This window comes from Ptychodera flava (assembly GCF_041260155.1).
Source record: "Ptychodera flava strain L36383 chromosome 23 unlocalized genomic scaffold, AS_Pfla_20210202 Scaffold_24__1_contigs__length_23054250_pilon, whole genome shotgun sequence".
In the NCBI taxonomy this organism is placed as follows: domain Eukaryota; kingdom Metazoa; phylum Hemichordata; class Enteropneusta; family Ptychoderidae; genus Ptychodera; species Ptychodera flava.
Genome location: NW_027248278.1, coordinates 3517149 through 3528417, shown reverse-complemented (window position 1 = coordinate 3528417; position 11269 = coordinate 3517149). Strand labels below are relative to the sequence as shown.

General features: G+C 36.2%; 1 protein-coding gene across 5 annotated transcripts in view; it reads left to right on the top strand.

Annotated features, from left to right (window-relative positions):
* Window positions 1-2207, top strand: part of LOC139125067 (uncharacterized) — a 51645-nt gene extending 49438 nt beyond the window's left edge. For all 5 annotated transcript variants that reach the window (XR_011550139.1, XR_011550142.1, XM_070691180.1 and 2 more), the window contains 2 exons: window positions 1048-1121; window positions 1530-2207. The gene's annotated coding sequence lies outside the window, so the exon portion shown is untranslated. The remainder of the gene's footprint in view (window positions 1-1047; window positions 1122-1529) is intronic.
* Window positions 2208-11269: the final 9062 nt, after the last annotated feature.

Here is an 11269-nt window from a genome sequence, read left to right as displayed (position 1 = left end):
TAGTTTTCGTTCTCGTAGATGTCGCGGGGACATGGATATTCTAGGTACACTGGTAGAAATGATGAATAGTTACTATTATTGTTTGTGTATAGGGTCTGTTGTGGTGCTCCGAAAGGGTTTCAGGTAATATTTTCATGATATCGTCATAATAATATGTCTGATCATTTACATACTTTTTTAGTTTCCTATAATGTGGGACAAGCTACTGAATTTCGATGGTTGGTACTCAGTGGCAAAGACTTTGCTTGGAAAATGCGTTACCATCAAAAGCGAATAAGAATGTAAAATGCCCCCAAGAATCTTCCAGACCCCCCCCCCCCCCCAGGATATCAAATGGTCCACCCCATAGGTGGGAAGGCTTGTATAATGAAAAATGACATTTATTCATCATATTCATAACTTCCAGACAAATATTGCTTGCAAGATCCTGTGAGTAGGCCACCACTGTAATTGTTGATAGATCAATAAAGCCTGTCGGCTGGTAGGAACTGATCAATTAGTGTGTGTGTGTAGTGTGGAGATTTCCTGACTTTCCATCCTGTAAATTTTGACAATTTTCTAAAGTACAGCTTGTAAAAAATTACACAAGTTTAGTAATATGCAGATTAATTTTAGTGCCCTTTCTTATCCAGCTTTGAGTGTTGAATGAATCATTATGAGGACAAAATGGTAATGTGATGAAATGTCACAGGACAAAGTGATGATAAACCATGAATTCATTTATTATTCATGAAAAGTATACTCTATGAGTGAACTAATGAGGTTTAAATGGGTCCTAAAAGATAAACTTAATTTGATGAGATTTACATCCGTGTGTTGCCCTTATATTTCATTAAAACAAAATGACATATGTCATACACACATCAAAAACATTAAGATAGCTATTTGAAGAGATTGTTGGACATGGAAGTTGTGTGAGAAATGTTAACAGAGCTTTCGATAATGTTGTATCACTGTTCTAGTAAATTATATGGCACTTCATGGAGTCAACAAAATTTATGACAGTGGTCATTTTAATCCTTGGTGTTATGTTTTTTTCATTTGCAGAAGTGGTCTATTGATGATTACATCACCACAGGGCATTCATTGGGACATTCCAATTAAATCCACATATTTTTTGTGTGAGTTCATTCACTTTTGCCATTCTTTGTTAGTCCATGCAGCTTTTCATTGTGTGTGCATTCAGGCATCTAGGTAGATATTTCAGACATGCCCAAACCGATTTCAATTTGTTCTTTGATACTATCAATGCCATCAGGCAGCCATTATGTTATATTTTGTGGCCATTCACAAAGATATGTCTGACATACCTGGACCAATGTCATGCAAACTTGCCTTTGTAGGAATGGTGTCGTGTCATCAATGATGAACTTGTTGGTCAATAATTTCCATGAAAAAAATGGAATAAGTTCTTTACATGTTGTAAAACATCAAATTCATCTTTTTTGCCAATTTTTTCACTGGTACAAATATGTATATTTAACAGGATGCAATGGATGTCTTACTTTGATTTTTTGTTTCTTTAACAGATTATACCAGGAGGCCATATACGTGGTGAAATTCACTCGCCCATAGGAGGCACAGCAATAACTTGCCCACAGGAGGCGCAATAATAACTTGCTCATAGGAAGGGCGCAATAATAACTTGCCCATAGGAGGCGCAATAATCATTTGCCCATAGGAGGCGCAAACAATAACTTGCCCAAAGGGGTACAACACAATCACTTGCCTATAAGAGGCACAGACTGCCCAGTTGAGGCACAGTTGCCCATAGACGGTACAGACTGCCTGTAGAGGCGCGTTCAAGATCACAAATTGATAGTCAACAAGCATTGGTTACAACATTGCTGATAGTACTTTGAGCAAACACTGTTGTGGTTAATTTTGCATTTAGATCACAACTGATTTGACATTGATAATATTCAGTATTAACTTGCAGAAGAAAAAAAAATAAGGCAGTAAAGTTTGTCTTTGTCTTCCTCAGTGTACATTGTGAAATTATACCGTGAATATTTAACAGCACACAAGTTAGTGCTCTATCATTTACTTCCTGATAGGAAACAAGAGTATTGTTTACAGGCAGATTATTTGCAATCAAATAGAATTACTTCAGCGTACTGAATATATAAGGAAGACTGACATTTCTCTACAATTTCTGAAAATTGGCATTCATTTACTTCATAATAAACAAGAACAGTCATACCACATTCTATCATTGTCTACTTATAACTGACAACCCTTTTAACTGCTTTTTTCTGTCTAGGTCCAGCTTCCCCAATAAAGTTGGACCTAAATTTTGTAGTGAAAGGGTTCAACGTCTAAACTGCACAATATTGACAAGCAATAACACATTCATAGTCTACAATCTCAACAAACACAATCATTCTTTCATCAATACTTCAACTTTTAAGGTTTCACTTTTCATAGCATCAGAAGAAATCAAGGAAGCAATAAGCAACATCAGTCAAATTATTAATTTTTCTTCCTATACAAGTGCTTGAATTGACTGTAAGAACTTATTATAATATTAAGCACACCCATAACACAACGTTACTATAAACGTACAATGAGAGTAAAAAAACTGAGCATAAAAGCAAAAATGAAAGAAGTAAATTGTACATGCAACGAAAAAGACAGTTGCAGACTCCTCACAGATGTTACACAAAGGTTAATGTCGAAGGTGATGGTAATTGCTTGTTCCGTGCTATAAGTCTAGGACTCTATGGAACACAAGATCATCATCATGCAATAAGAGTACATACTGTTGACTATGTAATTGAACATTGGGACAGATATGAGGATCCAATTAAAGGTGAATATGAAAGATGGCATATTGTCTCTCAAGATGACTATAGGCAGTATATGTCCAGATCTGAACCAGGTAATGCAACTTATGGAGGGGACATTGAAATAAATGCTGCAGCGCTTGCATATAACATTAATATTGCAGTTCATCTTGACACTTTAAGTGAACCATTAGAGACTGTTGGTAATTCTTCTGTAAGTATACATCTTTTGTATCATGCAATCCGTGTTGAAGGAGAAATGATAGTGGTCACTATGACTTTCTGCAAAGCACAGAGCAAAATTTGTCACAAGCAATAAATGTAAACAGTTTTGGACCAGTACAAACAGAGAAATCTTCTATGCCGCAAAATGAACATTGTGTAAATTATAGAGAAATAGAGAAACAGAGAGACATGATTGCCAAGAGAGAAAAGAGAGAACAAATAGAGTTTAGGCAAAGCGAAAAGCAAAGAGATTTAACAGCCAAGCAAAATAAACGAGCTGATCCAGCATACAGGCAAACTGAAAGGCAAAGAGATGTCAATGCTAAGAAAACTATGAGAGCTGATGATGTGTATAAACAAACTGAAAACAAGAGAAACAGGACATCAATGAAATTGAGACGGTGTGATGATGAGTACAGACAAACTGAAAGACAAAGGAATGTAATTGCTAAGAAAACAAAGAGAAGTGATGATGTATATAAACAAACTGAAAACAACAGAAATAGGGAGTCAAAGAAATTAAGACGGTGTGTGATGATGAGTACAGACAAAATGAAAGGGAAAGAAATGCTAATGCTAAAAAGACAAAGAGAACTGACCAGGTCTTCAGGGAAAGCGAAAAGATCAGAGATGCCATATTAAAAGTATTAAAAGAACTGATAAATCATATAGAGAGAGAGAGCAAATGAGAGATAGATTAAACAAACTAAACAACAGAAGATGTAGCGCTGCCAAATCTATTGAAGAGCTGATACAAATTTTTCACGGTGCAGTTCAGAATGGCCCAAATTTTGTATGTGTGTGCTGCCAACAGCTGTGGTACAGAGAAAGTGTTTTGAACTACAATAATGTTAAAGAAAAGTTAAACACCTTTGCATCATCTCAGGCTACAGATAATGATATGGCACCATTATGTAAAAATTGTTATTCATATTTAAAAGAGTCAAAGTTGCCTCCTTGTTCTGTGGCCAATAACATGTCATTTCATTAATTCCCCCCTAGTTACAGTTACATCCACTAGAAGAAAGACTTGTTGCCTTACGCATTCCATTCATGCAAATAAGAGAATTGCCAAGAGGTAGACAAGTTAGTCTCAGAGGTAACATAGTCAATGTTATAGCTGATGTATCAACTACTGTCTCTACATTACCTAGAACTTTAAATGAATCGCAGACAATACCTGTCAAATTTAAAAGAAAGATTAGCTATAGTCATGCCTATCAGGTAGAGAATGTCAGACCAGTGAAAGTCTTACAAGCAGCTAATTGGTTAGTTAAAAATAGCCCCTTATATAAAGCAGAACTGATTACAATATCTACAGATTGGGTTGTTTGCAGAAAGGATGAAAACCACAATTGGCAGGAATTTTGTGAGGAAAATGACGATCATGATTATTCTCGCATGTCTGACAAACAAACATGTAAACAAGATGACAGTAATGATCATGATGATGATGATGATGATGATAATTGGACTGAAGAAATAAAATTGGAAGATCATCCTGCTGGCACACTGGATACAATGCTGTCACCTTTATATGATCAACACACAGACTCTGATGGCGCAGTTTGTTATGCACCAGGCGAGAACAATAAACCACTAGGAATATTTCAAGACAAATATTCTGAGGAGCTCTCATTTCCAACAATATATTGTGGTCAACCCAGACAAAAGAAACGCATAGTCCCTGTATTATATAGTACATTGTGTAAATGGGAACTTCGACACAAAGATAGGAGAGTTGCAAAGTCGATGCCTAACATTTTCTTTAAACTAAAAAAATTACAAATCAAGCAGATTAAAGACAAGGCAACATTATGTTTGCGAAAATGTAATCTGAAGGGCCGCAAATTAACAGCTGGTGAGCTTCAATCACCACAAAATGTTGATAAAATTGTTCGACTTGATGAGGGATTCAGAGTGTTGAAGACACTTAGAGGTTCACCACCATACTGGGAGAGTGCAAAGAAAGATATATTTGCCATGATACGTCAACTTGGTATTCCAACATTTTTCATGTCATTTTCATCAGCAGAATCTAAATGGATACATCTATTGAAAATTCTTGGAAGGACAGTTCACAACAAGGAATACACAGATGACGATGTATTGAAACATGTCTTGGAATACAAAATCTGATTTGATAAAATCTGACCCTGTTACGTGTGCTCGACACTTTGACTATTCATTTCAACGATTTATGCATGATTTCCTAATGAGTCACATCATCCAATTGGTGAAATACACGATTACTTTTACAGAGTGGAATTCCAACAAAGAGGATCACCACATATACACATGCTTGTATGGATTAAAGATGCACCCAATATGGTGAAATAGTGATGATGACATCACACAATTCATAGATCAGTATATTACATGTTCAAATGATACCAGTAATGAATCCTTCGCTGAATTGATAAATTATCAAATGCACAGACATGCAAAAACCTGTAAGAAAAAAGGCCAATGTGTTTGCAGATTTGGATTTCCTGTGCCACCTATGCCAAGAACAATGATATTGCAGCCAATTGCCAATGGATACTGATGAAAGCACAGAACAGATCCTTCAAAAGCACTATGAAAATATCAAGACTGTTGTTACTGATTTACAATTTGGAGAAACTCTTTCTTTTTCTGAATTCTTAAATAAACTACAACTTGATGAACAAACCTATATTAATGCAATACAATCATCTCTAACATCAGACAAAATATTCCTCAAGAGGTCACCAAATGAAATAAGAATTAACAGCTACAATGAAACCCTACTCAAAGCTTGGAGAGCAAACATGGACATTCAATTCATTCTTGATCCATATGCATGTGCCATGTACATCGCATCTTACATTAGTAAAGCTCAACGTGGAATGAGTAATTTGCTCAGTAGGGCTGTGGAAGAAGCAAGGGAAGGATGTCATGATATCAGAGAAAGTGTCAGGCATATAGGAAACAAATTCCTTAATCATGTTGAAGTTAGTGCTCAAGAAGCTGTTTACCTTGTTATGCAAATGAGACTAAGAGAGCTTCACGCGGCTTCACATTTATTAACACATCACCCCCTGATGATAGAGTTATCCTATTGAAACCTCTTGATGACATACAAAACATGCGTCCAAATGCTACTGACATAGAAAGTGATAGCATCTTGAAAAAATATGAGAGGCGCCCAAAAGCCCTTGAGAAATTGTGCTTGGCAGACTTGGCAGCATGGTACAGTTTTCAAAAGTTAAAAGATAACCCGCAAGATCATTATCAAGATAATGATGACTTCTACAAAACTGATGAAGAGGATGATGATGATGAAAACAACACAATATATCAGATACGTGGCCTTGTGTATAAAAAACGCACCAAAAGTAAAGTTATCAGATATGTTCGTTTCCATAGGGAAAAAGACAAAGAAAATCATTACAGAGAGTTAATAATGTTGTTTTATCCTTGGCGAAATGAAAATGAACTCCTGCAGGGTGCAAAACATACTATGATCGTTACATGCAAGTGAAATTTGAAGTAGATTCTAAGAAAAGGAGTACAATAAAAATGCTCAGGAATTAGATCAAGCTATTGAAGCAGTACAAAACACAGCCATTGATATGTTTGATAATGTTGCTCCAAATACACAACATCAGGAACATCAAGACATTTTAGAAGGATCAAGGCCAAGTGACACATTGAGTATGTTTGCACCATGTGATGAGAGTCATTCTAAATATGACATTGGACAGGACATTGGCATCAGTACAAATAATCCCATTATTGAAGATCTTCAACAACCACGAATGGCTGATATGATTATATCCACTTTTACAGAAACTCAACAAGAAACAAAAAGAAATATTCTATCACATAGTACATTGGATGAAAACAAGGACAGAGCCGTTAAATATTTTTGTAACAGGTGGCGCTGGTGTAGGGAAATCTCTTGTTCTCAAATCATTGTATCAAGTACTTTTAAAATATCTTTCAAATCTTCCTGGTGAAAATCCTGACAACATACACTTATTACTAGTTGCACCTACTGGAAAAGCTGCTTACAACATTAAGGGTACTACAATTCATTCAGCTTTTCAAATTCCTGCATCCCAAGGTTTTCATTATAGACCACTGACATCAGAAAGACTTAATACTCTACAAGCAAAATACAGGAACTTAAAAGTCATATTCATAGATGAAATCTCCATGGTTGGTAATGGTATGTTAAATTATATCAATCTCAGACTACAACAGATAATGGCCAACAATAAAATCTTGGTGGTGTCAGCGTTGTTAGCTTTGGCGACTTATATCAATTAAAACCTGTCTTTGATGGTTGGATATTAACGACCTTCAACATGATTATGGGCCATTGGCTGTCAACATCTGGAAAGACCTGTTCAAAATGTTTGAATTAACAGATATTATGAGGCAAAAGGATGACCAGAATTTTGCTAAATTACTCAACCGTATACGTGAGGGAAAGCATACATCTCATGACATAAAAGTTCTGCAAACTCGAATAGTCAGTGTTGATAAAAAAACTTCATCTATTGATGAGTCGACAGTACATCTTTATTGCGAGAACAGACTTGTTGATGACCACAATGCAATAGCATATGACAGACTTACAGGAATAAAAACATGTATACCTGCTACTGATACAGTCATTGGCGATGTCTCTGAGATCATAAAACACAAAACATTAGGTATTGTTGTCATGCTTCCTGCTCAAAAAACAATGGGGTAGTTTCTAAATTATCAATTGGAAACAAATCAGCGTATTGAGCTTTGCATTAATCTGTCTGTAAATGATGGATTGATAAATGGTACTCCAGGAGTAATCAAATACATCGATGGACCTGATTGCATCATGTTACTATTCTATGGATTTTATTTGATGACAATTGTGTTGGCAAAAACCTGCGACGTGAAAAACGGCATTTAATACATGACAAAGTATCTCACAGATGGACGCCAGTTTTACAGATATCACGGCAATTTAGAGTGGGAAGATACAAAAATGCAGAAGTTGTGAGAAAACAATTTCCACTCAGACCAGCTAGTGCCAAAACAATACATCGTTGTCAAGGTGATACACTTAACAATGTGGTTGTGGACTTCAGTACAGCAAACAAGAGAAATCAGTGTCATGTACACTATGTTGCTTTAAGCAGAGTGACTAAACTTACAGGTCTCAACATAACCACATTACAAGAAAATCAAATATCAGTTAGCACTGATGTTACACAAGAGATGCAACGCATGAGAACCCATTCCATGCTACAACTCTGTTTCACATTACCATATATTATATCGAACAGATTCATTATTACTTATCAAAATGTGAGATCTCTTCATTGCCATTTTCAAGATGTTGCTAGTGATTTCAGCTTAACTTCAGCTGATGTACTAATTTGCAGTGAATCAAGACTACAAACCGGCGATCACAATGATGACTTCAAAATAGCAGACTTCAACCTTTTCAGACAGGATGATAAAAACCGTCAAAACAACACCAGACCATATCATGGTATGGTTTGTACAGCAAAGAAAACACTCTTGAAGCTACCCCACAGACACTGCATTGTTTTAATACAGATTTCTTAATTGCAATACACAAAACAACATTTGGTTTAGTTCAAATTGTTGGTGTTTACAATCCACCATCATCACCTACATCAAACTTACAACATGCTCTTCTTCAGCTCATCCATACACTTGAGTACAATCTACCAACCGTGATCATTGGTGATTTCAATGTTGACTTACAAAAGCAAAACACAATCTACAAGACAACTATCTGAACTTATGACAAAGCACTTCAACTACACACAAGTTATTGAGGAGTCAACAACAGACTATGGATCATGCCTTGATCACATTTACACTAACATCCATTGCATGCAAAGTGGTGTACTTGAGTCATACTATAGTGACCACAAACCATTTGGATTGCATTGTAAAATAGAATAATCAAAAACTGCGGTCATACTAATTACTGCCCGTGACTACCCGTAGCTGCCTGAGAACTGCCCGAGGAAAAAGTGGGACAAACAGGTTCAGTTTATTTCATGCCCAGCCAACCCAAAATATCATTGATTTGACGTTAACCTGATGTTTTCTCCAGCCGTTTTGAAACACTGAAGACACCGGGCTTCGAGGACGTCGCCAGCTTGACATTGAGTTCATACCATTCAGTCCGAGAGATGGTACAATAATCTCGCCAAACGCTCACAGTTTGACAGCTTACCACCCCTTGCACTGAATGGTATGATCTCACAATTAACTGTAAAGAAAAAAAATTGAAAGATTTCTGCAGTGATGTCAATTACACTTAAGGATTACTCAGCAAGGGCACTTTGCAAGACCAGTACTGGTTAGCCACTTTCATACAGAGGAATTTCTCCTTACTACTCTTACACAAAAACACTCCATTATTTCTCCGTACTACTCATACTAACTCTCTATTGCTATTTAAACTATGTCCTTCTCAATGGCTCATTTTAATCTATTTCTTGAAAGATTTATCAAAAATAGCCATGTTGTTTATCTTTTACTTGAGTTCTTAAAAAATAAAAATGGTTTTCTGAAAGAATGCGTATATGGCTTTTCATTACTTTATGGTGATATCACTTTGGCCTATACAGTGTGAAGCACTGTACCAATCAATTGCACTTGTTATGTAAATGCTGATACAATGCCAGAAGCCAAAGACATTCAGCATTTTTTCCACCGAATTCATATTTGTAAATAAAAAGGCCGTTGTCATTGGTCTGTCATGATAATGTCCATGATCTTGATCATCACAGCTTAAAAAACTTTAAAACTATTGGCAAAAGTTTAAATTTACAGACAAATGCAATATCTATGAAAACACGTGAGCATTTTCAGTTCATGTCTGGTTTTAAATATGCTATTTATAAGCGTCTGCTCTAACCACTAGATGTCTTTATTCTCACTTGTTATGCACCTGGTCATAGTCGTTTTAATATGATTGAACATGCCTGGGCCCCCTTGTCAAAGTTACTCGCTTATTTACCGCCCCTACCAAGTACAAATTGCGTGTTTACAAAGACAAAGAACAGCACAAGAGATTCAAAGAGGGAAAGTAAAATAAAATGAAACTTTTATGCGGTAAAATGCCCTGTTAGTATTCAAATCTGATCGTTTACTTTAATTGTAATGTGGCAAGGGGAATACGTCTTTAGTAGCTATAGCAAAATGCAACATTGTACTCTCAGGCAGACATGAACATTTCGCACTTTTGAAGTTTCATTTAGTGGGAGGGGGGAGGGGGTTTTGATCTAAACGAAGAAATTTCGTTTCTTGAACTTCTACGACAATCCGAGACGGTCCCTAATTTCATTAATATGCAAGCCACACTAACCAAATCTAATCAGTTCTTGCAAGTAGCATATGGTACCTCTGTACTGAATCTGACTTTAATCCGTTCTGGCGTTTTTGAGTTATCGTGTAAACAGACAGACAGACACACACACACACACACACACACACACACGGACAGACAGACAGACATCGCTATGACATTAGCCCATGTGTTTACACACATGAGCTAATATGACACTTGTCCTCTACAATTAAAGCACCTTGACTTTTACAATAAGTGCAGATTCTCATATCAACAGGCACAGGTGGATTACAATGATGTCCCTTTTCAATTGCTTTAAGCTTTGCCAAGTCATATTTCAATTTCGTTACATTAATACTCGACAGATAGGTTTCAGGTTCAAGCATGCTTTTAAATTGATCATACCTTCGCAATCGTTGGGAGTCAGGGAATAATTATGAAAAGATAAAGCACCTTCTGAATTTCATGAATATGGGCAGTACAAATGAGTCTACTCATTATGATATACAGCGGGATACTCTTCCTTCAATATCATCATTTTGGAAATTCATGCAGTCTGAAACTCTACATTGTTTACAGGGAAAAGTTATTGTTGTAGGTGAGTGTTACAATAAAGAAAATGAAGTCAGAAGTTCTCAGTAGGTGAAACAGGAATAAAATTTTGACATCATTTGCAATGTGATGGTGGTACAAACAGTACCATGTGCATAAATGTACTAGTCAGGTGGCTTAGCAACAAAAAACAGCAAGATCGTTACACGGATGACAAAAGTGCCAATTTGCTACAGAGGTTTACATATATGTGTAGATCAAAATTAGCTATTGCTCCAAAATTTAGGCCACAGGAAAGGCTTGATGACGTCATAAATTCAAAATGGCCGCCATTATATTGCTTACAAAATGGTAAAAT